At 37.8% G+C, this 27,714-nt stretch overlaps 1 long non-coding RNA gene across 3 annotated transcripts in view; it reads left to right on the top strand.

Moving 5' to 3' along the window:
* LOC309609990 overlaps positions 1-27,714 on the top strand; it is an 84,705-nt gene that overhangs the window by 12,919 nt on the left and 44,072 nt on the right. For 2 of the 3 annotated variants that reach the window (XR_014233676.1, XR_014233677.1), the window contains one exon: positions 1,240-1,463. The exons of the other annotated variant lie outside the window; for it this stretch is intronic. This is a non-coding gene — a long non-coding RNA (uncharacterized lncRNA). The remainder of the gene's footprint in view (positions 1-1,239; positions 1,464-27,714) is intronic. 3 annotated transcript variants of the gene reach the window in all.

Raw genomic sequence — 27,714 nt, 5'->3', positions numbered from 1 at the left:
ATCTTATATAGCAAGGCAATGACTTATGTATTTGGGATATAAACATAGTTGGGATAAGGCATTAGCAATAGGAATGGATCTTTAAACATGTTTCATTTTAAGGTAAGGTACAAATCTTAATTCTGTATTTTCTAACACTATGGCAAATAAATCAGTAAGCTCATTTTTAAACACTGTTAAAATAATGTAGACATAAATTTCAGCTTTGGAACACGACCTAAGTACCAAAGTTGGTCATAGATACTGATCTGGAAAACGAAACCAAGAAAGTAGCAGAAAGTTAGTGCCATAAGTAAATAGGTGGCAGATGGAGGAGCCAGGTAAGAGTAGTGAGAAGAGGCTGACAAAGTCTGAGACAGTGGTTTCACTGAAGCCTGGGACACAGAGTGACAATGACCATGCCCCAGGCACTGGTGGTCGTGGATGGACAGACCATGGTGATATTTGGTCAGCACCTCTTCTATCAATGATTACTGTGGTCCCAATGCAGAATATGCTGGCACAGGCAGGAAATGGCCAGCATGAAGAGGATTTTCATGTAATGAGGTCAGGAAAAGGATGGAGAACATGGTGTCTGGGGATAGTAGAAAATGAAAAATGAAATGTGGTCTAGAGGAAAAAATGATTGGCATTGACATAGAGCCATTCACCATCCAATACAATCTTCATTCTCCCAGTTCAACTTTATTTTCCATTTGGTATACTAAGACATGATGCTTATTCCCCCAAATTTCATGATTGCTTTTTTTCTGGATTGGCAAAATATTCCAAAGTGTTCTATACGTCACAAAATCACTTGACCTTAAATATGGCTCAGCTAGATGCAAAATGCCTTCTGGTTTACTGTTCATCTATGTCAGTGCAATGGTCTGCTGCATTGTACTGTATATCCACAATTTAGTCCACATCCTTTTTGGAATGAGATGAGATATAATTAGCAAATAATCACTTCACAGTAGTATGGTAGACAGTTTCTAAGGTAGCCCCATGATTACTGCCTCCTGTGGTTGATGTCTTTGTGCAATTTCCTCCCCCTGCATGGGAGCTAAACTTACTTTTAGCCATTAGGTTATGGCAAAGGTGATGTAATCACTCCTGTGATTACAACGTCTCCATCTTGCTAACAGACAGATGTTAGAGACTTCCTCCTTGCAGGCTGTGAAGAAGTAAGCTGCATGGTGTGAGAGGGCCTATGGAGAGGGCCATGTAGCAAGGAGCTGTGGGCTACAATTCCTCTAGGAGCTGAGAGTGACCCCCAGCTGATAGCTAGCAAGAAGTCAGGGACCCCAGTCTTACAGCTACAAGGAGATGAATTCTGCCAAGAACTGAGTGAGTTTGGAAGAGGATCCATCCCCAGTCAAGCCTCCAGATGAGAACCCAGCCCTGGATAACACCTTGACTGTAGCCTTGCAGAGGATCCAGCTAAGCCAATTCCTGGACTCCTAACTCTCAGAAACTGTGAGGTAATAAATGTCCATTGTTTTAACCTTAGTGTGTGGCAATTTGTTACACAGTAATAGGTAACTAATAGTGGACCATAGTCTAATTTTACTTTCTTGTTGAGATGTGAGTATTTTGAGAGAAAGAGAGAGGTTTTTTTTTGACAATCTCTGTTTTTCTGTAAGTTATCTGTGTGTTATTTTGGTGACTAGGTTGATTGGGGGCTGGGATATAAACAAGTATGGAGGCTAATCAAGAGCAAGGCTGAGAACAGACATCTCATCCCTCCGAGGAACACAGCCACCTCCCAGAGTGAGGAGAAGCATTAGCCCCCCCTTCCCCACCCCTCCATTTTCCCCAAGTTGTAACTGGTGATCACCTCCATTGGTCAGCAGATTTGTCTCCTTGTGATTCCGAGAATTTGGCTTGTTTTCCAGGTCCTAGAGCTATAACCTGTGATTTGTGTGGGTTATGAGGAGATTAATATAGGAAAAGATAGATGGATACACGGATAGATTGGGACAGATAGTCACTTCTATTAGGAAAATAAAAAACCCTCAAATCACCCTGCTTAGGGAGGTTCCACCACTTCATACCCAAGTACAAAGACATCTTATCATTATTAGGCAAGTCAGGCCTCTTCCACCATCAACCCCACTCAAGGTTCTTCATTTTCAAGTACATCACATGATTGTAAAATAACAGTAAAATAACCCCAATTCTCAAGATACCTTGTGAGAATGTAATGAAAAACCAATACCAAAAAAATTACTCATAAATAAAATTCAGCGATGTTTCTTTTTGTGAAGGGAAAGAAACCACATTAGAAGACATCAGAAATAGAGACTATAAAAAATAGATAATGGCATTAATTCTCTTAAACAATCAAAATTAAACTGGCTGTTTTCCTGATTTATGTCTCTATTTATGGCAAACCAACATACCTAGTTCAGCTTGAAACTGCAAGAGTCATAAAGGAAATCTCAAGTGCATTTTAGCCTAAGATCCTCCTGGGGTATAAACATTAACTATTCATAAAAGAAAATAGAATAATTAGTCTTCACGGCTTAAATACCCTTTATCTCTACTGTACATACATTCCAACAAAGTGATTATCCTAATCACAATGTTGAGAGAAAATTAATTCATTTAAAAATCATTTTAAAATCATTATTGACAAAGGAATTACTTCAATGCTGAATTTCTAAATTGATCTCTGCATCATGTAAGATTAACTTCAGCCCAAGTGCATGAGGATATGAGAAGTAGGAGGAAATGACAGAGAGGCACAGGTGGACCACATTCTACATTATGTAATAAGGACCACATTTCTCTGAGGTACAAACTGAGATATTTTTTCTGACAAATAATAAACTACTGCTCAAGCTAAAGTTTCTTAGACTATGAAAAAACAGAAAACTAGAATTAAATTCTAACTTCATCTTGTAATTATTTCCTTAGAATAACAAAACCTTGAATTCCTAATTTTGACTCTTTTCCTTCAACTCTGGACAAAACTTTGGCAAATTCAAAAATCTATGCTCTGCATCATCTATTTATACTAATCCTCCTGATGTTGAAGTGTCCTGAAATACTCTGCCACTTGGAACAATATCTAATTCAATTTTCTTCTCAAACATACAGAGTTTGTGTTTGTTTTATTAAGTGTAAAAATGTACAAGAGCAAATATTCTATACTGGTCCCTGGAGGGTGGAGTTTAGGGAAGAGGAAGATAATGTACCTGGATTTTATTTTAAGTGGTGTTTTATTTCTTAAATATCTTACTCTTAGCTTTATAAAATGTAGTTTAAGTGTAAGTGAAGAAATGAAGCATTAAGGATAATTGTAGCAGGATAGAGTATTCAACCACTCCCTTGCTCCCCTGACTCATATCAAGGTAGAATGGCAGAACAAGGTGTTTGTAAGTTGAAGAAGAGATAAAGATTGCAAGCATAAATACTAGGCAAAGCAAACCAAAACTAGGCATTAAGATGAGGCCAACATTAGTAAAAGAAAGATTTGTATGTCTTGTAGACTCTTTATTGACTCAAAGACTGTTTTTTCCCATCAATCCCTACCCCGCCCCTGCAAACACACACAGAGCATCTGGAGAATCTGAATTCTTTTTCCCTAGTCTTGTCTCCATCTCCCATGGCCTCGTTCCCCAGACAGAACCACTTGACTTTCAACAGAGAAGCCAAGTGGAAGGAGAAGCATGGCAGGAGAGGGGAGAATAAGTGAGGCTTAAAAAGACAGAGGCTTGATCCTGTACACACACACACACACACACACACACACACACGTACACACACATGCACATGAACATGTGCTCCTCATGTCTCTGGTATCATTTTATTTGGCTCTACCTCTGCACCACCCTTTTCCAGCCAAGCCAGCCTCCTTGCTGTTCTGTGTACACTTTCCTGCCTGAGGGCCCTGCCACTCACTTTTCCTCTGTCTGAGATGTTCTTCCCCAAGTAGCCACATGGCTCACTTTTTTACTTCCTTCATGTAATTGCTCAAGTATCATCTTATATTCGAGGCCTTCCCTGACTTCTTCACAGCACTTATCAACACCTGACACACATTATGTAATATACATAAATAAATCAGTTTATATAAATAAATGCATACACATGTATTATATATGTACCTAATACAAATATACATACATACAGACACAAATATTTATATTTATTATTTCAATTGTAAGCTCAATAAGGGCAGACCCTTTTTGTGTTTACTGCTGTAGTCCCATCAACTGGAAAAGTGCATAGCCCATTATAAATACTCAATCTCTGCAGAGCGAATGAGCGGGGGAAGAAGAGTGAGACTCCAGAGAACAGGCTCTCCCTGTTTATCAATCAAGGTGGATTAGGTACAACTGAGTGTCAACTCACAGAGAAAATAAAAGAAATATTTTGTATCATCCTTCAAACTCTACACATATCTCTGTGTATATGTTTGCTCATTCAATAAACTTTTTTCCCCCCAGTAATAAACTGTACTTATATACTCTTTCAAAATCTAAGGACATAGCTGTGGTTATAAAATCACTTCAAAGAAACTCTCACCAGTACAGTCCCTGTGACTTGGAAAACATTCTAGGTCAACAGAGTTGTAATTACTGTATTGACATTTTTGCATGTATCTTACCCATTGTTCATTTTTATTAGGGAAAAATATGTCCATAAAGCAGGACTTCTATTTTCACAAGCATTTACTTTTATTGTTTGTTGTCCCAGAGTCAGAGCCCTTAGGATCATGTCCTTAGTAATTAATCATCACACAGAAAAAATAGTTGTCCCTCCCTTGAGAAGTTACTAAGTAGTAGGAGACTCTGACTTTGAAAGCCTTCCAATGTATAAATAGATCTGGAAAAGAGAGAAGCCAAGGCACAAAAACATGGGATAGAAGCTAAATCTCTTTCTCCAAACTCTGAAAGAACAAAATGTAGAGAGTAACTGGCCTCCACAGATTGCCAGATGGATTAGTTAATGTTTGCAAAGAATTTAAAAAATGAAAGCCACCACAGAAAAGCTAAATCTTTCTATTAATCCAGATGAAATGCTTTCTTGATTTTTTTCATGCTGCATTAAAGAGTCTTTGAAACAAATTCCACTCACACACAAAGGCGAATGATCTTCCAAGGAGGAAGTTTTCACTCATCCATCACATTATTAAAAACACTCTGGGAAGAAACAAGGCTTGCCTGTGTGGAGTCTATTGCCATCGTGAAGTTCATACTTAACACCCCTGACCAACACCACAATCTGTAGGGGCTCAGCACTCTCCTTAATTAGTTAGGAGGGAGTCAAGGAAAACCCTTACTGACATACCAGTCCAGTGCTCCATTACATTTGCTCCCACATCAATTATAGTATGGCAACATGTCAAACCATGGGTTAAGGCCAGATCCTAATAATTCATATTCATCCCCAGCATTTTATGATGCTATTGAGTTTGATTATTTTATAGATCATACAAGGTTCAGTTAAAAAAAAAAAGGATTTTGGTGACTAAAATCCAATTGAACAGAACGTACCGGTAGCTATTAGTCTGGAACTCCCTTCCCAGCTCCTTCCACCTGATCTCCACCCTTTCCTCCTATTCCTCCAAGGCTGGAAAAGGAAAATCATCAACAATGATCAAGTTGAGGGTCCAGGAGCGGGATTATTCATTCCCCTTACTCTCAAGCCTCAAGGGATAAACGGGCTGAAAGAAGTGAAAGTGAGCATATTTCAGTGGAGCTTCTCCATTCTTTCCCCTACAAATGTTATTTGTAAAAAGTTAAAAGTAAAGATAGTACAGTGTATGCTGAAGGCTTGACTGCTGCTTTTTCCCTTTTGGGCTTGGGCCTCGGTTGTCCTTGCATCCTCTGATAGTAAGGCTTGCTTTTGTACAGTGTCCTGGCCAATGCTATGTGCCTACCGACTTAGTGAAGACTCTTGTGGTGACCAGACTTTACAGGAAGATGGCACAGCTTTGTCACCTATCATACCCTCAACCTGCCTCTTAAAGATGTAATTTAAAAGTTACATTCTCCTCCTCTTGAAATAATGAATCTAGGGCAATGATCAACAATGGCTGCTAAAATACTAGGTTGAAGGCTGATAAAGGTGGATCAAGCTGACAACACCAGAACCAATTTTAGTGTCACACAGCAGAAAACCAGACATTCTCCTGATGGAAGTACAATAAACCAGCTATGAAGTACTCATGGTAAAAAAATAAAATAAAATAAAATAAATAAATCAGAGGCTGATCCGATCAAGCCTCTAGGTCTAGCCCCTTGCAGTTTATAGCAAACACAGGAAACAAAAATACAAGTCAACTGATAACCCAGAGATAACAATCAGCAAAATCCAGAATGTGGGAAACTATAGATTAAATGACCCAGTTACATCAATGAACATATTGCAAAGAAAAATAAGAGGAAGTAAGAGGAACAATGATTTAAAATGAATTAAAAGACTTCTCAAGCATATTAAATGTGTTGATTTTGTTTAGATCCTGATTTGAACAAAACAACTGTTAAAAAAACATTTACAAGATAATTATTAGAGGAATTTAAACATTGATTGGATATATGATGTTAAAAAGTCATTAATTTTTTTTTGGAGTATAATTGCTTTACAATGGTGTCTTAGCTTCTGCTTTATAACAAGTGAATCAGCTATACATATACATATATCCACATATCCCCTCCCTCTTGCACTTCCCTCCCACCTTCCTTATCCCACCCCTCTAGGTGGTCACAAAGCACCAAGCTGATCGCCCTGTGCTATGCGGCTGCTTCCCACTAGCTATCTATTTCACATTTGGTAGTGTATATATGTCCATGCCACTCTCTCACTTCGGCCCAGCTTACCCCTCCCCCTCCCCGTGTCCTCAAGTCCATTCTCTACATCTGCGTCTTTATTCCTGTCCTGGGCCTAGGTTCTTCAGAACCATTTTTTTTTAAAAAGTCATTAATTTTTTAAAGTAATAATTGTATTTAGGTTATACTTTTTAAGAGTTCTTGTCTTTTAGAAATTCATAATAACATGTATACTTATAAGATGATATGTTGTCTGGGATTTGCTGTAAAATAACCCTGTGGGAGTGAGGTGGGATGGTGGAAATATAGTTGAAACAAGGCTGGACACGTGTTGATGATTGGTGAAGCTGGGTGCTGGGTACACGGGGTTCATTATACTGTTCTCTCTACCTCTGTACAGATTGGACATTTTCTATAAAAAACACTTTTAAAAAAATTAGGGGCATGGGAAACAGAATTGCAATAGAAACATTTTCTTATTTTATATCTAGCTTCAGCTTGAACCATGGAATATTTGCAGCTGTATGCAACATTACTCATTTGATTTTAAGCTCTCTTTTTGGCCTTGCCATATGTGTTGTCTTCAGTCTCTTTTTACATTCTAAATTTTCACTGTCTTATTAAAAAACAGCAAATAGAAAGAATAATATTTTTTAAAAAGTTATAATCTCAATGAAATTTTTTAGATAGGTATTTTAAATATCTTCATTGTGAGTTTTTACAAAGCGGATTCTGAAACGCAAATAGGTTAAAAAAAAGAAAGGAAATAAAAATAGAACTAAAGGGGACTTCTTTAATTCTGTAGAGTCATGGTTATTTACCCCAAATGGTAGTCACTTTTAAAATACATTCATCCTAAATGGAAAGTGGTAGATACCCTCTACCTTGTAGTTCATCTGAATTCAGATCAATATTGCTAATAAATTGTTTAAATACTACTTGAAAAGCTGGCATAGCATTGAAATATTTTTTATGCATAAAGGAAGCCGTTTGGAATCACTCCAAAAGTAATTACATTTGGCAGGGAGGTGCTAGTGGAACCAGCTGTAATCATTAACTAAAATATTTATTTTTAACTAATTGACTTGTGTATTACTTTCCAAACAGTCATTGATTGTTAATAATTAATTCTGATAAAATTTCAGAAGCTCAATAATCTGTTGAAAATTTCTGCCCTGCCAGGTGTCTCTCTCTCTCTCTTTTTAAAAGCAACTGCCGAACAAATTATTCACAAAATTTCTACTATGAATTCTGCTAATGGGAAGAAATGGCTTGCTAACAAAATGGAATATATAGCACTGGACCCCAGAAATTCAACTTAAGCAATTTTGTCATGTATTTTCATTGTTTAGCCTAACAAGATCAAAGAGGCTTCCTAACAGAAAAAGGAGGGGGAAGATAAGCCCATGGAAGAATTCACATTCATCAACTGGCACTTAATGAAATTGCAAGGCTCTATAAATTCAAACCATAATTTTCATCAAGAGAATTAAAAATAATTCAGAATTCTTTATGTGCCAAAAGATACTCATAGCTCTGCTTTTCACCTGAGGAATAACAGAAAGCTAATGTATTTCCTTGTCCTAGAAATAGGCCTGTGATAGTACATATGAAAATGAATACTCTGCAAACAGAAACATTAGCAGCACTTGCTTGTTTTGTATGAGACTGTGACTACTCAGAGCCAAAGGATTTTTATGCTTCTTTCACTTACAAAACTGTTTCCTTCTATAGAGATATTGTAGGTTGGGTCTGTTCTATAACTTGCACCCTTCTTGGGAAAGGTCATGTAACACTGAGTGGGTTTGCACCCCTTCCACCTAATTCCACTGTTGCCTTCCCAGTCACCAGCATATCACAAATCATACCATGTCTACTGACCATCACTTTCTTATTCAATCCTGCTTTTGGAAGAAAGACAAATGTACCAATAGCACATTGTAGATCTGGAAAATGTCTTCTGATAATCTCAACTAACATGCTAGAGTTCAAATGGAATATTAAACTCAAGTCACTTTGGAGACACTGTAAAGATCATCCAACCTCCTTCCTCAGTGGGCAGACAAGCCAAACAAAAGTGGTGAATGACATCATCAGAGCTTATGCATATAGAGAGGAAACATATACCCAGGACAGCTACATAATACGCAGTGCAAAATAAAAATGTGGCCATCTGTGTTCAAAATGCAGGAAAAATGCCGTTAAAAGTATTAAAATGTAAAGATGTTTTCTTTAAAAAAATTTTATTAGTGATAAAATGTAGTATGGGTAATTGTGGTACAAAAGTAACAAAATAACCAGAATATTATTTTTGGTGTTATTCTATTCAAACAAAAAATAATAATACTTTATTAATGTGAAATCTTGATCGACTATAACAGTTTTCTTATGGCTTGATTTTCTGCAAATTCATTTATTAGGATATTATACTTTTAACAACTTTATTTTCTAAAATTTAGATATAATTGACTAGACTATTTTATTTAATTTATTTTTGGCTACGTTGGGTCTTTGTTGCTGCGCGTGGGCTTCCTCTAGTTGCAGTGAGCAGGGGCTACTCCTAGTTGCAGTGAGCATGCTTCTCATTATGGTGGCTTCTCTTGTTGCAGAGCACGGGCTCTAGGTGTGCAGGCTTCAGTAGTTGTGGCACGCAGGCTCAGTAGTTGTGGCACATGGCATTAGTTGCTCTGTGGCATGTGGGATCTTCCCCGACCAGGGCTTGAACCTGTGTCCCCTGCTTTGGCAGGCAGATTCTTAACCACTGCACCACCGGGGAAGTCCCTGACTAGAATATTATATTAGTTTCAGGTTTACAACATGATGATTCAATATTTGTATATTTTGAAAAATGATCACCACAATAAGTCTAGTTAACATGCATCATCATACATAGTTACAATTATTTTCTTGTGATGAAAACAACTTCATTTTGAATTGATACAATTGAAAGTAGTGTCAGACACTCTTGGAAAATTCAAGATCACAACTAATTTTTAAAATTAAAGTATAATTGACTTACAAAATTATATTAGTTTCAGGTGTACAACATAGTGTTTCATTATTTCTGTAAATTTTGCACCATACAAAATTATTACAATATTATTGACTACATCCCTGGTGCTGTACATTATATCCCTGTGACTTATTTATTTATTATTTTTTTCCCATTAAACTTCCCCCCCAGTCTTGTTGAGATATAGTTTACATACAGTACTGTGTACGTTTAAGGTGTACAGCATAATGATTTGACTTAAATGCATCATGAAATGATTACCACAAGTTTAGTGAACATCCATCATCTCATATAGATATAAAATTACATAAATAGAAAAAAATTGTTTCCCTTGTGATAAGAACTCTTAGAATTTACTCTCTTAACACCTGTCACATGTAACACACAGAAGTGTAATTACATTTATCATTTTGTATGTCCCATCCCTAGTACTTATTTGTCTTATAACCAGATGTTTGTACATTTTGATTCTCTTTCTCCAATTCCCCACCCACCCCAACCTCTGATAACCACAGATCAGATCTCTTTTTCTATGAGTTTATTTGTTTGTGTGTTTGTTTTTTCACTCTGACTTTTTTTTTCACATCTTTATTGGAGTATAAATGCTTTACAATGTGATGTTAGTTTCTGCTGTACAACAAAGTGAATCAGCTATATGTATACATATATCCCCATATCCCCTCCCTCTTGAGCCTCCCTCCTACCCTCCCACCCTCCCTATTCCATTCCTCTAGGTTGTCACAGAGCATCGAGTTGATCTCCTTGTGCTATGCAGCAGCTTCCCACTAACCATCCATTTTACATTTGGTAGTGTATATATGTCAGTGCTACTCTCTCACTGTGTCCCAGCTTCCCCTTCCCCCCCCCCATGCCCTCAAGTCTGTTCTCTACATCTGCATCTTTATTCCTGCCCTGCCACTAGGTTCATCAGTGCCACTTTTTAAAATTCCACATAAATGCGCTAGCATTTGGTATTTGTTTTTCTCTTTCTGGCTTACTTCACTCTGTATGACAGATTCTAGGTTCATCCACCTCACTACAAATAACTCAATTTCGTTCCTTTTTATGGCTGAGTAATATTCCATTGTATATATGTGCCACATCTTCTTTATCCATTCATCTAATGATGGACATTTAGGTAGCTTCCATGTCCTGGCTATTGAAAATAGTGCTGCAATGAACATTGTGGTATATGACTCTTTTTGAATTATGGTTTTCTCAGGGTATATGACCAATAGTGGGATTGCTGAGTCATATGGTAGTTCTATTTTTAGTTATTTAAGGAACCTCCATACTGTTCTCCATAGTGGCTGTATCAATTTACATTCCCACCAACAGTGCAAGAGGGTTCCCTTTTCTCCACACCCTCTCCAGCGTTTATTGTTTGTAGATTTTTTGATGATGGCCATTCTGACCGGTGTGAGATGACATCTCATTGTAGTTTTGATTTGCATTTCTCTAATGATTAATGATGTTCAGCATTCTTTCATGTGTTTGTTGGCAATCTGTATATCTTCTTTGGAGAAATGTCTATTTAGGTCTTCTGCCCATTTTTGGATTGGGTTGTTTGTTTCTGTGGTATTGAGCTGCATGAGCTGCTTGTATATTTTGGAGATTAATCCTTTGTCAGTTGCTTCGTTTGCAAATATTTTCTCCCATTCTGAGGATTGTCTTTTCACCTTGTTTATGGTTTCCTTTGCTGTGCAAAAGCTTTTAAGTTTCATTAGGTCCCATTTGTTTATTTTTGTTTTTATTTCCCTTACTCTAGGAGGTGGGTCAAAAAGGATCTTGCTGTGATTTATGTCATAGAGTGTTCTCCCTATGTTTTTCTCTAAGAGTTTTATAATGTCTGGCCTTACATTTAGGTCTTTAATCCGTTTTGAGTTTATTTTCATGTGTGGTGTTAGGGTGTGTTCTAATTTCATTCTTTTACATGTATCTATCCATTTTTCCCCAACACCACTTATTGAAGAGGCTGTCTTTTCTCCATTGTATATTCTTGCCTCCTTTGTCAAAGATAAGGTGATCATATGTGTATGGGTTTATCTCTGGGCTTTCTATCCTGTTCCATTGATCTATATTTCTGTTTTTGTGTCAGTACTATACTGTCTTGATTACTGTAGCTTTGTAGTATAGTTTGAAGTCAGGGAGCCTGATTCCTCCAGCTCCATTTTTGTTTCCCAAGATTGCTTTGGCTATTCGGGGTCTTTTGTGTTTCCATACAAATTGTAAAATTTCTTGTTCTAGTTCTGTGAAAAATGCCATTGGTAATTTGATAGGGGTTGCATTGAACTTGTAGATTGCTTTGGGTAGTATAGTCATTTTCACAATATTGATTCTTCCAATCCAGGAGCATGGTATATCTCTCCAGCTGTTTATGTTATCTTTAATTTCTTTCATCATTGTTTTATAGTTTTCTGAGTACAGGTCTTTTGCCTCCTTAGGTAGGTTTATTCCTAGGTATTTTACTCTTTTTGTTGTGATGGTAGATGGGATTGTTTCCTTAATTTCTCTTTCTGATCTTTCATTGTTAGTGTATAAGAATGCAAGAGATTTCTGTGTATTAATTTTTCCTGCAAACTTACCAAATTCATTGATTAATTCTGGTGGCATCTTTAGGATTTTCTATGTATAGTATCATGTCATCGGCAGTGACAATTTTACTTTTTCTTTTCCAAATTGTATTCTTTATTTCTTTTTCTTCTCTGATTGCTGTGGCTAGGACTTCAAATATTATGTTGAATAATAGTGGCAAGAGTGGACAGCCTTGTCTTCTTCCTGATCTTAGAGGAAATGCTTTCAGTTTTTCACCATTGAGAATGATGTTTGCTGTGGGTTTGTTGTATAAGGCTTTTATTATGTTGAGGTAGGTTCCCTCTATGCCTACTTTCTGGAGACTTTTTATGATAAATGGGTGTTGAATTTTGTTAAAAGCTTTTTCTGCATCTATCGAGATGATCATATGGTTTTTATTCATTAATTTGTTAATATGGTGTATCACATTGATTGTTTTGCATGTATTGAAGAATCCTTGCATTCCTAGGATAAATCCCACTTGATCATGGTGTTTGATCCTTTTAATGTGTTGTTGGATTCTGTTTGCTAGTATTTTGTTGAGGCTTTTTGTGTCTATGTTCGTCAGTGATATTGGTCTATAATTTTCTTTTTTCATGATATCTTTGTCTGATTTTGGTATCAGGGTGATGGTGGCCTCATAAAATGATTTTGGAAGTGTTCCTCCCTCTGCAATTTTTTGGAAGAGTTTGAGAAGGATAGGTGTTAACTCTTCTCTAAATGTTTGATAGAATTCACCTGTGAAGCCATCTGGTCCTGGACTTTTGTTTGTTGGAAGATTTTAAATTGCATTTTCAATTTCATTACCTGAGATTGGTCTGTTTATATTTTCTAATTCTTCCTGGTTCAGTCTTGGAAGGTTGTACTTTTCCAAGAATTTTTCCATTTCTTCCAGGTGGTCTATTTTATTGGCATATAGTTGCTTGCAGTAGTCTCTTATGATCTTTTGTATTTATGCAGTGTCAGTTGTGATTTCTCCATTTTCATTTCTAATTTTATTGATTTGTGTCCTCTTCCTTTTTTTTCTTGATGAGTCTGGCTAATGGTTTATCATTTTTTTTTCTTTTATCTTCTCAAAGAACCAGCTTTTAGTTTTATTGTTCTTTGCTATCATTTCTTTCATTTCTTTTTCATTTATTTCTGATCTGATCTTTATGATTTCTTTCCTTCTGCTAACTTTGGGTTTTTTTTTGTTCTTCTTCATGTAGTTGTTTTAGGGGTAAAGTTAGATTGTTTATTTGAGATTTACCTTGTTTCTTGAGGTGAGCTTGAATTGCTATGAACTTCCCTCTTAGAACTGCTTTTGCTGCATCCCATAGGTTTTGGATCATCATGTTTTCATTGTCATTTGTTTTTGGGTATTTTTAAATTTCTTCAGTGATCTTTTGGTTATTTAGGAGTGCACTATTTACCCTCCATGTGTTTGTATTCTTCACAGTTTTTTTTTTCTTCCTGTAATCGATATCTAGCCTCATAGCGTTGTGGTCGGAAAAGATGCTTGATATGATTTCAGTTTTCTTAAATTTTCCGAGGCTTGATTTGTAACCCAAGATGTGATCTATTCTGGAGAACATTCTGTGGGCACTTGAGAAAAAGTGTATTCTTCTGCTTTCAGGTGGAATGTCCTAAAAATATCAATTAAGTCCATCTGGTCTATTGTGTCATTTAAAGCTTGTGTTTCCTTATTTATTTTCAGTCTGGATGATCTGTCTATTGGTGTAAGTGGGGTGTTAAAGTGCCCTACTATTATTGTGTTATTGTCGATTTCTCCTTTTATGGCTGTTAGCATTTGCCTTATGTATTGACATGCTTCTATGTTGGGTGAATAAATATTTATAATTGTTATGTTTTCTTCTTGGATTGATCTTTTGATCATTATGTAGTGTCCTTCCTTATGTCTTGTAATGGTCTTTATTTAAAAGTCTATTTTATCTGATATGAGTATTGCTACTCCAGCTTTCTTTTGATTTCTATTTGCATGGAATATCTTTTTCCATCCCCTCACTTTCTGTCTGTATGTGTCCCTAGGTCTGAAGTGGGTTTCTTGAAGACAGCATATATAAGGGTCTTGTTTTTGTGTCCATTCAGCCACTCTGTGTCTTTTGGTTGGAGCATTTAATCCATTTACATTCAAGGTGATTATCAATATGTATGTTCCTGTTATCAGTTTCTTAATTGATTTGGGTTTGTTTTTTCTACTCTTGTGTTTCCTGCTTAAATAAGTTCCTTTAGCATTTGTTATAAAGCTGGTTTGGTGGTGCTGAATTCTCATAGCTTTTGCTTGTCTGTAAAGCTTTTGATTTCTCCGTCGAATCTGAATGAGATCCTTGCTGGGTAGAGTCATCTTGGTTGTAGGTTTTTCCCTTCATCACTGTGAATATGTCCTGCCACTCCCTTCTGGCTTGCAGAATTTCTGCTGAAAGATCAGCTGTTAACCTTATGGAGATTCCCTTGTATGTTATTTGTTGCTTTTTCCTTGCTGTGTTTAATATTTTTTCTTTGTATTTAATTTTTGATAGTTTGATTACTATGTGTCTTGGCGTGTTTCTTTTAGGTTTATACTGTATGGGACTCTATGTGGTTCCTGGACTTGACTATTTCCTTTCCCATGTTAGGGAAGTTTTTGACTATAATCTCTTCAAATATTTTCTCACACCCTTTCTTTTTCTCTTCTTCCTCTGGGACCCCTATAATAAGAATGTTGGTGTGTTGAATGTTGTCCCAGAGGTATCTGAGATTGTCCTCAATTCTTTTCATTGTTTTTTCTTTATTCTGCTCCTTGGCAGGTATTTCCACCATTTTATCTTCTAGCTCAGTTCTCCATTCTTCTGCTTCAGTTATTCTGCTATTGATTCCTTCTAGAGTATTTCTAATTTCAGTTATTGTGTTGTTCATCACTCTTTGTTTGCTCTTTAATTCTTCTAGATCCTTGTTAAACATTTCTTGTTTTTTCTCCGTTCTGTTTCTGAGATTTTGGGTCATCTTTACTATCAATACTCTGAAATCTTTTTCGCGTAGGTTGCCTATTTCATCTTCATTTATTTGGTCTTGTAGGTTTTGACCTTGCTCCTTCATCTGTAACATATTTTTTTGTCGTTTCATTTTTTTTTTAATGGATGGGGCTGTATTCCTGTCTTACTGGTTGTTTGGCCTGAGGCGTCCAGCACTGGAGTTTACAGGCAGTTGGGTAAATCCAGGTCTTGGTGCTGAGATGAGGACCTCCAGGAGGCCTCACTCCGATTCATATTCCCTGTGGTCTGAGGTTCTCTGTTAGTCCATCAGTTTGGACTTGGTGCTCTCTCTACAGGAGCTTGGGCCTGACATCTGGCCTGGGAACCAAGATTCCCACAAGCTACATGGTGCAGAAAAAGAAAAACTAAAAAAAGGAGCAGTACAATAACAAAGAATAAAAAATAAAATAAAATTAGAAAGATAAGAAATATATCAGGAAAAATAAATATATAATTGAGAAAACTGCAACAAGGTAAAACAAAACCACAACAGAAAAAAGAAAAAAAAAGGCAGGGGGGACAAGCCAAAATGAGCAGAAAAATAACACTGTATAAAGAATAAAACAAAATTAGAAAAATAAAAGATTTACTAGAAAAATAAAAATATAAATGAATCAACAACAACAAGGTAAAACAGAACCCCAACTTAAAGGAAGAAGGAAAAAAAACAAGGTCTTGGCTATGGGGGGTGGAGTTTAAGTGGGCAGTGGAACTTAGGCAAGGGTGGCGTTTAGGGTGGAGTGGGGCCTAGGCGGGGGTCAGGGGGGAGGTGACTTTTGAACTTGGGACGGGGCCTAGCCTCAGGACCCATGCAGCTGGACAAGGCCTTGAGGGCAGGGCCTAGGCAGGGTGACGTTCAAGCATTGGGCAGGGCCTCTGCTTAAGATCTGCCAGGAAGGGGAGAGGCAGCATGTGTGGAGTGTGGATTTTGAAGTTTGGAGGTAAGGCCCTGGGTGAGGGTGTGTGGATGTGATTTAGGCCCAGTGTGGTTGGAGGGGGTCTCAGAGGGGGTCTCCGAGTATAGAGATAATGCCTTGGGTGGGGGTGTAGGGGTAGGGCTTGGGCTCTGCATGGTAGGAGGGAGGTTCCCAGTGCAGAGGATTAGGCCCTGGAGCCCAACAGGTTCCTGGTGCCTAAGTAGACAGGGAAAGTGCTGGCTGTGTTCCCTTCTGTTCCTCCAGGCCCCCTCCCAGGTTCTCCCCCAGCATCTTCCCCATCCCTGCTGGACCTCTAACCGTGGGTGGTTCCACTGTGTGTAGGAACTCCTCTCCTCCCCCAGCCGCCCCTCAAGGTGCCAGTCCCTAGGTCCAGCCTTTACTTTTTCTCCCTCTTCCCTCCCTCCCACTCCCTCTGGACCTGTGCAGCTGAAGAGGGCCTTGGTGGGCAGAGGATCAGGCCCGGTATCTCAGCAGGCTCCTGGGGGCCCAAGTGGGCAGGGGAAACCTGGCCAAGTTCCCTTCTGATCCTCTGTCCCCCCAGTTTCCCCTTTTGGGTGTGGGATCCTTTCCCCTCCCCCAACTGCCCCTCAGGACTGCTGGTCCCATCCCATCTCCACTTCTCCCCTCTCACTCCCCCCAATGTCCCACGTCCTACCTCATTGCTGGGGGTTCCTCCCGTCCCCTTAGGTGTCTGTGGTCTCCCACCGGTGCCTGGTAGGTGCCCTAGTTGTGCAGAGATGTGTCCTCCTATTCTGCCATCTTGACTCCGCCCCCCCCGTTTGTTTGTTTTTGAAGTGAAATTGACCTAGGACACTGTGTTAGTTCCTGTTACATGACATAGTGATTTGCTATTTCTATACATTTCAAAACAATCATTTTAAGTCTAGTTACCATATGTCACCATACAAAATATTACATTATTACTGACTATATTTCCCACTCTGTACATTTCACACCTGTGACTCATTTATTTTGCTACTGGAAGTTTGCACCTCTTAATCTCCCTCACCTGTTTCTTTTGTTCCCCCACAACCCTCCCCTCTGGCAAGCATCTGTTTATTCTCTGCATTTATAACTCTATTTCTGTTATGTTTGGGGTTTTTTTAGATTCCACATATAAGTAAAATAATACAGTATTTGTCTTTCTGTGTCTGACTTATTTCACTTCACACAATACCCTCTATGTTCATCCATGTTGTTACAAATGGCAAAATTCCATTCTTTTTTATGGCTGAGTAATAATCCGTTTTATGTATGTATATAAACATATATATTGGCTGCTTTCATATCTTTGCTATTATAAATAATGTTGCAATGAACATACGGGTGCATATATCTTTTCAAATGAGTGTTTTCATTTTCTTCAGATTAATACCTAGGAGTTGAATTGTAGGTGGTACTGTAGTTCTATTTTTAACTTTTTGAGAACCCTCTATAATGTTTTCTATAGTGATTGCACCAATTTATATTCCCACTAACAGTGAAGTAGTGTTTCCTTTTCTCTACATCCTTGCTGCCAACACTTATTTGTTGTTTTTTTGATAATAGCCATTCTGACAGGTATGAGGTGATATCTCATCGTGGTTTTGATTTGCATTTCCCTGATGATTAGTGATGTTGAACATCTTTTCATGTGCCTGTTGGCCATCTGTATGTCTTCTTTTGGAAAATGTCTATTCAGGTCCTCTGCCCATTTTTTAATTGGGTTGTTTGTTTTTTTGATGTTGAGCTATGTGAGTTTTTGGCATAGTTTGAATATTAACCCCTTAACAGATATATCATTTGCAAATCTCTTCTCCCATTCAGGAGGGGGCCTTTTCTATTGTTTCCATTGTTGTATAAAAGCTTTTTAGTTTGATGTATTCCCATTTGTTTACTTTTTTGTTTGTTTATTTCCCTTGTCTAAGGAGACATATAAAAAAATATTGCTAACACCAACGTCAACGCTTGCTGCCTATGTTTTCTCCTAGAAGTTTTATGGTTTCAGGTCTTACATTTAAGTCTTTAATCTATTTTGAGTTTATTTTTGTGTATTGTGTGATAGAGTAGTCTGGTTAGATTCTGTTGCATGTAGCTGTCCAGTTTTCCCAACACCATTTATTAAAGAGACTTTTTTCCCCCCATTGTATATTCTTGCTTCCTGTGTTGTAGACTAATTGCCCTTATAAGAGTGAATTCTTTTCTGGGCTGTCTACTCTGTTCCATTGATCTATATCACTCTTTTTGTGCCAGTACCATACTGTTTTGATTACTGTAGCTTGTAGTATAGTTTGAAGTCAGGGAGCGTGATAGCTCCAGCTTTGTTTTCCTTTCTCAAGATTGGCTATTCGGGGTCTTTTGTGTTCCATACAAAGTTTAGGATTATCTGTTCTAATTTGGTAAAAAAAAATGCCATTGGTATTTTGATAGGGATTGCACTGAGTTTGTAGATCGCCTTGGTAGAATGGTCATTTTAGTAAAATTAATTCTTCCAATCCATGAGCACAGAATATCTTTCCATGTCTTTTGTCTTATTCAATTTCTTTCATTAATGTCTTGCAGTTTTTAATATACAGGTGTTTCACCTCCCTGGTTAAATATATTGGTAGAATTTTTATTTTTTTGATGCAATTGTAAATTGGATTGTTTTCTTACTTTCTCTTTCTGATAGTTCATTATTAGTGTACAGAAACACAACAGTTTTTTGGTGTTTTGATTTTGTAACCTGCAACTTTAATGAATTTGTTTATTAGTTCTTACTATTTTTTTGATGGAGTCTTTGGGATTTTCTATATATAATATCATGTCCTCTGCAAATAGTGACACTTTTACTTCTTCCTTTTCAATTTGGATGTCTTTTATTTCTTTTTCTTCTCTGATTGCTGTGGCTAGGACTTCCAATACTGTGTTGAAAAAAGTGGCAAGAGTGGGAACCCTTGTCTTGTTCCTGATCTTACAAGAAATGCTTTCAGTGTTTGCTGTTGAGTATGATGTTAGCTGGGGGCTTGTCATATATGGCCTTTACTATATTGAGGTATGTTACCTCTATACTCACTTTGTTGAGAGTTTTTATCACAAATGGATGTTGAATTTTGCCAAAAGCTTTTTTCTGCATCTATTATGATCACATGATTTTTATTCTTCAATTTGTTAATGTGGTGTATCATATTGACTGATTTGTACATGTTGAACCATCCTGTATCCCTGGAATAAATCCCACTTGATTATGAGGTAAGATCATTTTAATGTATTGTTGAATTTGGTTTGCTAATATTTTGTTAAGGATTTTTGTATCTAAGTTCATCAGTGATATTAACCTGTAATAGAATCTTTTTGTGGTGTCTTTGTCTGGTTTTGGTATCAGGGTGATCCTGGACTCACAAAAAGGGTTTGGAAGTATTCCTTTGTCTTTAATTTTTTGGAATAGTTTGACAAGGATAGTTATAAACTCTTTAAATGTTTGGTAGAATTCACCAGTGAAGACTTCTGGTCATGGACTTCTGTTTGTTGGGAGGTTTTTTTTTTTCTTTTAATTTAAAAAATTTATTTACTTATTTATTTATTTTATTACTGATTCAATTTTATTGCTGCTAATTGGTCTGGTCAGATCTTGTATTTCATCCAGATGAAGTCTTGGGAGATTATATGTTTCTAGGAATTTATCCATTTCTTCTAGGTTGTCCATTTTATTGGCATATAATTGTTCATAATAATTTCCTATGATCTTCTGTATTTCCTTGGTGTCAGTTGTAACTTTTCTTTTAATTTCAGATTTTTATTTATTTGGACCATCTCTCTTTTTTTCCTTGATGAGTTTGGCTAAAGGTTTACCAATTGTGTTTATCAAAAGCACAGAACCAGCTCTTAGTTTCATTCATTTTTCATTTTTTTTTTTTTTAGTCTCTATTTCACTTATTTCTGCTCGGATCTTTATGATTTCTTTTCTTCTGCTCACTTTTCGTTTTGTTTGTTCTTCTTTTTCTAGTTCCTTTAGGTGTAAAGTTAGGTTGTTTATTTGAGATTTTTCTTGTTTCCTGGGGTGGGCTTGTATCACTGTAAACTTCCCTCTAAGAAAAGTTTTTGCTGTGTCCCATAGATTTGTGATCATTGTTTTTCTTTTTTCATTTGTGTTGAGGTTTTTAAAATTTTTTTCTTTGATTTCTTCAGTGACCCATTGTTTGTTTAGTAGCATATTGCTTAGCCTTCATGTGTTTGTGTTTTTTTGCATTTTTTTCCTTGTAGTTGATTTCTCGTCTCATACCATTGTTATAAAAAATGCTTGACATGATTTCAATTTTCTTATATTTTATTGAGAGTTGTTTTGTTGTCTAGCATGTGATCGCTCTTGAAGAATGTTCTATGTGCACTTGAAAATAATGTGTATTCTGCTGCTTTTGTGTGGAATGTATCTATTTGGATATTTGAATATCTATATTAAGTCTATTTGGTCTAATTTGTCGCTTAAGGCCAGTGTTTCCTTATTGATTTTCTGTCTGGATGATTTGTCCATTGGTGTAAGTGGGTTGTTAAAGTCCCCTACTACCATTGTGTTACTGTCAATTTCTCCCTTTATATCTGTTAATATTTGCTTTATGTATTTAGATGCTCCTATGTTGGGTACATATATATTTACAATTGTTATATCATCTTCCTGGATTGAACCCTTGATCATTATGTAACGTCCTTCTTTGTTTCTCATTACAGTTTTTGTTTTAAAGTCTATTTTGTCTGAAACAAGAGTTACCACCCCAGCTTTCTTTTCATTTCCACTTCCATGGAATATCTTTTTCCATTCCCTCACTTTCAGTTTGCATGTGTCTTTAGGTCTGAAGTGAGTAGGCAGCATATATATGGGTCTTTTTTTAAGTATCCAAACAGACACTTTATGTCTTTTGATTGGAGCATTAAGTCCATTTACATTTAAATTAATTATTGATAAGTATGTATTTATTACCATTTTGTTCATAGTTTTGGATTTTCTTTTTTATAGATCCTTTTTTCCCTTTCTTCTTCTTTTGCTCTCTTCCCCTGTGACTTGATGATGATCTTAAGTGTTACGTTTGGATTCCTTTCTCTTTATTGTGTGTGTGTATCTATTATAGATTTCTGGTTAGTGGTTATCATGATATATATATATATATATATATATATATTTTATTAAGTTGCTCATCGCTCAAGTTCAGATGCATTCTAACAATCCTGCATTTTTACATCATACTTTTTTTGACATCATATTTTACATTTTTTGTGTGTGTATCCTTAACTGCTTACTGTAGATATAAATGATTTTACTACTTTTGTATTTTAATCTTCCTACTAGCTTTATAACTGGTTGATCTACTACCTTACTGTATATTTGCCTTTACCAATGTAATTTTTATATTTCTAGTTGTGGTCTTTTATGCTTAGGAAGTCCCTTCAACATTTCTTGTAAAGCTGCTTTCATGGTGCTGAACTTTTTTAGCTTGTGTGTGTCTGTAAAACTTTTGCTCTTTCCTTCACACCCGAATGATAGCCTTGCTGGGTAGAATATTCTTGTTTGTAGGTTTTCCCCTTTCATCGTTTTAAATATAACATGTCACTCCCTTCTGGCCTGCAGAGTTTCTGCTTAAAAGTCAACTGACAGCCTTAAGGGAGTCCCCTTGTACTATAACTTTTTGTTTTTCCCCTGCTGCTTTTAATATTCCCCCTTATTTTAATTTTTGCCATTTTAATTACAATGTGTCTTGTTGTGGACCTCTTTGAGTTCATCTTGTTTGAGCTTTTCTTTCCTTCTTGGATCTGCATGTCTGTTTCCTGTCTCATGTTAGGGGATGTTTTCAATTATTATTGCTTCAAGTAAGTTCTCTGTCCCTTTTTCTCTCTTTTTTTTCTGGACCCCATAATGCAGATGTTAGTATGTTTGATGTCTCTTGATGTGTCCTCATTTTTAACATTTCTTTTTTCTTTTTCCTGTTCAGCTTGAGTGATTTCTACTACTCTGTCTTCCAGTTCTCTGATCCATTCCTCTGTATCATCTAATCTGCTGTTGATTTCTTCTAATGTATTTTAAAATTTCAGTTATGGTATTCTTCAGCTGTGTTTGGTTCTTCTTTATATTTTGTATTTCTTTGTTAAACTTCTCATTGTGTTCATCTATTCTTCTCTGAGGTCTTTTAGCATTTTATGGTCATTACCTTGAACTCTTTATTGGACAGATTGCTTATCCCCACTTTGCTTAGTTTTTCTTTTGGAGTTTTATCTTGTTCCTTTGTTTGGAACATATTCCTTTGTTGCCTCATTTTGCTTAATTCTCCATGTTTATTTGTATGTATTAGGTAGATTGGTTACATTTCCTGATCTTGGATAAGTGGACTCATGTAGGAGACAACCTATGTAGCTCAGCACAACTCTCCCCCCTGGCCACCAGAGCTATATGATCTAGGGGTACTCCCTTTGTGGGTTGTGCGGATCTTCCTTTTGTGGCAAACCTGGCTACTGTGGGCATGCTGGTAGGTGAGGCTGGTCTGTGTTCTTGTTGGCTGCCTGGCCGTGCCTCATCTTGAGGTTGACAGCCATTGGTGGGCAAGGCCAGGTACTGGTGTGACTAGCTGAGGTGTGCTGGGGCTAGTGTTGGTCCACTGTTTGGTGGGGCCAGGTCCTGGGGCAGCTGAGTGCTGGGTCAGGGGAGCAACTAAGCCCGTGAGCCTGGAGGTTCCAGGGCTGTGGATCAACTAAGCCCGTGCGCCTGGAGGTTCCAGGGCTAGTTCTGGCCCAGTTATAATTGGGTTGTGTCCTGTAATGGCTGGATGTGGGTCCGACAGTTCCAGACTTGGTGCAGTTTGTCTGGTGGGCGGGACTGTGTCTCAGCACAAATAGTCCAGAGGGAGGACTCCAAAATGGCACTTACCAACACCAGTGTCCTCATGGTAGATAAAGCTCCTCAACATGGCTGCTGCCAGTGTGTATGTCTCCAGGGGGGCATGTCTTCCAGTGGTCTCCTGTTGTTCTGGGAGTCTCTATAAGATCAGCAGTTGGATCTGATCCAGGCTCCTTTCAAGTTACTGCCTCTGTGCTGGGACTCTGAGTGTGTGAGATGCCATATGCAACATTTAAGGGTGTAGTATCTGTTTCCTATAGCCCTCTGGCTCTCTTGTACACAAGCACTACTGTCCTTCAAAGCCAAATGTCCTGGGGACTCATCTCCTGGTGCAGGACCCCCACACTGGGGAGCCTGATATGGGGCTTGGACCTCTTGCTCCTTGGGGAGAACTTCTGCAATTTTGATTATCCTCTCATTGGGGTCACTTACCAGGGTGTGTGAGTCCTGACTATACTGTGTCAAGGGATGTGGGTCTTGACTATACTATGTCTCTGCCTCTCCAACCTGTCTCATTGTGGTTCCTTCTTTTCTGCTAGGCTTCAGGTCATTCTCATCGAAAGTTGCTTTGTAAAAGTTGTAATTTTGGTGTGCCTGTGGGAGGAGGTGAGCTCAGGGGTCTTCCTACTCTACCATCTTCGTCATTCCCCTGAAAAGTTTCAGACTTTAGTACGCCACTTTAACAATATAGATATCTAACACCATTATAATTTGGAGTCAGGCTGCTGGGTTTCAAATGATGACTTCACTCTGTGACTTTGCAATTGGCACTTGAGTTCCCAGACCCTCAGTTTTGTCTCCTGTCAAATTAGAATAATAATACTTGAGAGACTTGTATGCAGATTAGATAAAATAATTCATGTAAGGGGCTTAGCACTATATCTGGCACATTAAGAAAGAACTGAGTGGGGACTTCCCTGGTGGCACAGTTGTTAGGAATCCACCTGCCAATGCAGGGGACACAGCTTTGATCCCTGGTCCGGGAAGATTCCACATGCTGTGGAGCAACTAAGCCCATGCACCACAACTACTGAGCCTGCGTTCTAGAGCCCTTGAGCCACAACTACTGAGCCTGCGTGCCACAGCTACTGAAGCCCATGCACCTAGAGCCTGTGCTCCACAGCAAGAGAAACCACCACAATGAGAAGCCTGTTCACTGCAATGAAGAGTAGCCCAGCTTGCTGCAACTAGAAGAATGAAGTGTGCAGCAAGAAGACCCAACACAGCCAAAAATAAATAAATAAAAAATAAAATAAATTTATAAAAACGAAAAAGAAAGAACTGAGTAAGCGAATGCAAAGAAAACAGAAAAAGTATTTTCTCATTAGAGGCAGGAGAAAGAATAGGAAAATATGTTTCCATGTGCAAGTAAAGTACAGTACATTTGGACAAAAAGTTTTGAGGGAAAATGTCAAAAATTTGCAAAATAAAAATGGAAAAAGAAAACCTAGAAAATAAACAGAGAAATTCCTCACTTGCCTGATCCTGTTTATCTTTTCTCTGTCCTTCTTTCTGTTAGAGAAATTCAAATGCAGTTGGTAATGAAGCCAGTCACAAGTAGACAATAGTTTTTGTACCCATTTGTCTGCTTTCCAAAATGTGTTTAAAATTTTAAAACTTTTTTACATTTAAAAAAAAAATTAAAATGTTATTATTGAAAATTTTTAATACTTGAACTTCAATTCTTTATTGTAAGGTAGGTTTCTTATGGTTCCTATGGTATTCTAATAATACAATATATGGAAGCATAAAATATATTTAAAGCATAAAATGCTTCATCATCTTTATGAATGAGAAGAAATGATGTAAAGAAAGGTAGATAATCCACAGCACAAGGGCAAGTTCCCTTGTACAGATATGAAGATTAATCTGCTAAAAGAAGGGTCAATAGTAGCAAATGATGAGCCAAATGGAAGTAATTTTGATAAGTTTGCAGCAAATGAGAAAGACCCCCTTCCAGTGTAGTGTTCAATGATATTCTTTTCTCCTTTTCAGAGGAGCAAACAGAATTTATAGTTGATTTCCATTTTCTCATTTGTTTTCTTCGTTTCTACTGAAAACGTTCATTCTTTAGTCAAGCAGCTGCCACACTGCTAGCTGGCTTCCAGACCGAGCTACTCCAAACGCAGCCTGCACCCCCTTGCCAGGGTCTGCAGAAAATCTTTATGCCCGTTAGGACACAGCGGATGCCTTGTAAGTCATCTGGCTGCTCGTGCTCCCGCCGCGTGCCGATTAGTCTGCGGGCTGCTCTTTCTCTGCAGCCATCGAACTGCACTCCTATCTCAGGGGTGTCTCAGGAACCACGTGACTGACATCAAATGATGCTGATGCCCAGTGTTTGTCATTAACCTGGACTTCAAATGGCCTTGTCAAAATCTACCTTTAGAAAATTATTTTCAGATAAAGAAATACAAAAGGTAAATATTTTACAAAATGAAGAAGGAAACAGTTTTATGTTGTGACTTAGAAGGGGAGATTATAAAGGATTTTTTAAAGACAAACAAGTTTCTGTGAGTTCTAAATGCTGCATTAGCACTATGATTTTCTTTTCTCTCTAACTTAATGGAACTGTTCTGCATTATCCTTCTTGTTCTAATACCAAAAATTTAAATGCAATGCTCTAGGATCTTAGGGTCATTGGTTTAGCTCAAGATGTAAACTGCAAATGGCACCATATTTCTAACATTGTTATAATGAAGTGAGGAGGATTGAACAGTTGGAGCAGACATGGGGGATAGTCAGGGATTTGGGGCCTGGAGGCAGAACTTTAAAGAGCTGCTGGAGTTCTGAATGTGCTCAAAATGCTCTGAGTCACTTTACGAACAGTCCTGTTTCAGCCGGCTCGTGTCTGGGAAGATTTTCTTGAGAGCTACTCTCTAGCAGAACATGGATTTCCCCTCAAACAAATCCTACCTGGAAGAGAATCCCCCAATGAACCAGCCTGCCATCTCGGAACATTCATCTTGTATCAAGTGGAACAACTGCCAGCCCTACTGTGGGACGCGCAAGCCACATTTAAGTAAAGGCACGTATTAAACACTCAGGTGTTCAGATACATTAACATCTCAAAGTTAATTCCCAACACGTGCCCAGCTTTAATGAGAATTACTCTTATTACTCTTATTACTCTTATTTCCTCTTATTAACTAAGGAGCCCTTTCCAAGGCCCCAAACCTCAATGGGGACCAGAACTAACACTCGGGCTGCCAGATGCTGAACAGGATGTCTTCCTGATTCACAAAAAGAGAACAGAGAACCCGTGGAAACATTGCTCACCCTTGAGCAGCCTGATGAGTAGTGCCATTCAGGTGTCATACTGTTTCTGTTTCCACACCTCACCCCCCATTAGCCACTTTTCCCACTGTGTCAAGAAAGGCACATTTATCTTGAATGTAAAAATGATTCCCTACCTTGATGGCGAAAATCCTCCCAGAGTGACAGACAAACATACCGTTCAAAATATTGGTGCTGTCTGGTCAGAGTGAAGTAATGGGGACCAGATTTATCTTCCACCTGTAATAACTCCCAAAAGGCAAAATACATGAAACAACAGTTTTCAAAACACTGGACATCAGGCAGTGAAGGGCAGTGATCTCCGAAAGATGGGAAACAGAAAAGGTGAGCCCTCCATTGCTCCAGCTTATTGCCTAAAATAGTTTCTAGGCTGTGGTGCAGGGAGGGGTAACTGAGGCAGATTTCTTGAGTTGAGGAGATAGAGCTGAGCATCCAGGGAAACCAAGGCAGCTGGAGTTCATAGGCAGAGCACTAGAGAGGAGAGAGTTGCACAGAGAGAAAAACCTGGGGAGTTACTTCCCCCTCGAGTATTTAGCACATGTGTGAGGAAAAGAAAGAGAAACCTCTTTCTCTCGAGATTTGGGAAAGAACCATCAAGAGAATTAGAGGGAACAATGACTGGTTCTCATGCAGGATTGGGAACAATGTCTGTTCCCACCAGCCAGACTGGAAAATTTCATAATTCATGGGGCCTTGGGTAAAGTACTCAGGAAGATCTTGCCTCAGTGAGAGGAATAATTAGCCTAGACTAGGCAGACCTAGTTCCAGATCTGCCTAACAAATCATAAAAGTAAGTTACTTGGAATAGTTTTCTCCTTTTGGGTCTTCACTGCATAGTAGAACAAAGCTCAAGGCAAGCAATAGGAATACAAAAATTTCCATAACCCAGCAAGGTGACATTCAGGATGTCTGGCATCCAATCAAGGTACCAGGTATGCAAAGAAGCAAGAAAACACACCCATAATGAGAGACGAATCAAAGGAAAGAAACCCAGAACTGACCCTGAGGTTAGAATTAGCAGAGGAGGATATTAAAACAATTATTATCTATCAAAAGCTTGTATAGAATGTTCCTAGCAACTTTATTCATAATAGCTAAGACTAGAAGCAGTCCAACTGTCCATTAACAGGAATATGGATAAACACACTACATAGCAATAAAAAGAATCATTCTCTAAGAGATACGACAGCACTAATGAATCTCAAGAACATTTTTCTGCATGAAAAAAAGCCAAGCGTAAAAAGTACCATCATACCATATGATGATTCCACTTATTTGAAAGTTT

This window comes from Balaenoptera borealis (genome assembly GCF_965194805.1).
Source record: "Balaenoptera borealis genome assembly, chromosome: 13".
NCBI lineage: Eukaryota > Metazoa > Chordata > Mammalia > Artiodactyla > Balaenopteridae > Balaenoptera > Balaenoptera borealis.
Note: the sequence above shows the minus strand (reverse complement) of the source record. Positions and strands in the feature narration are given on the sequence as shown.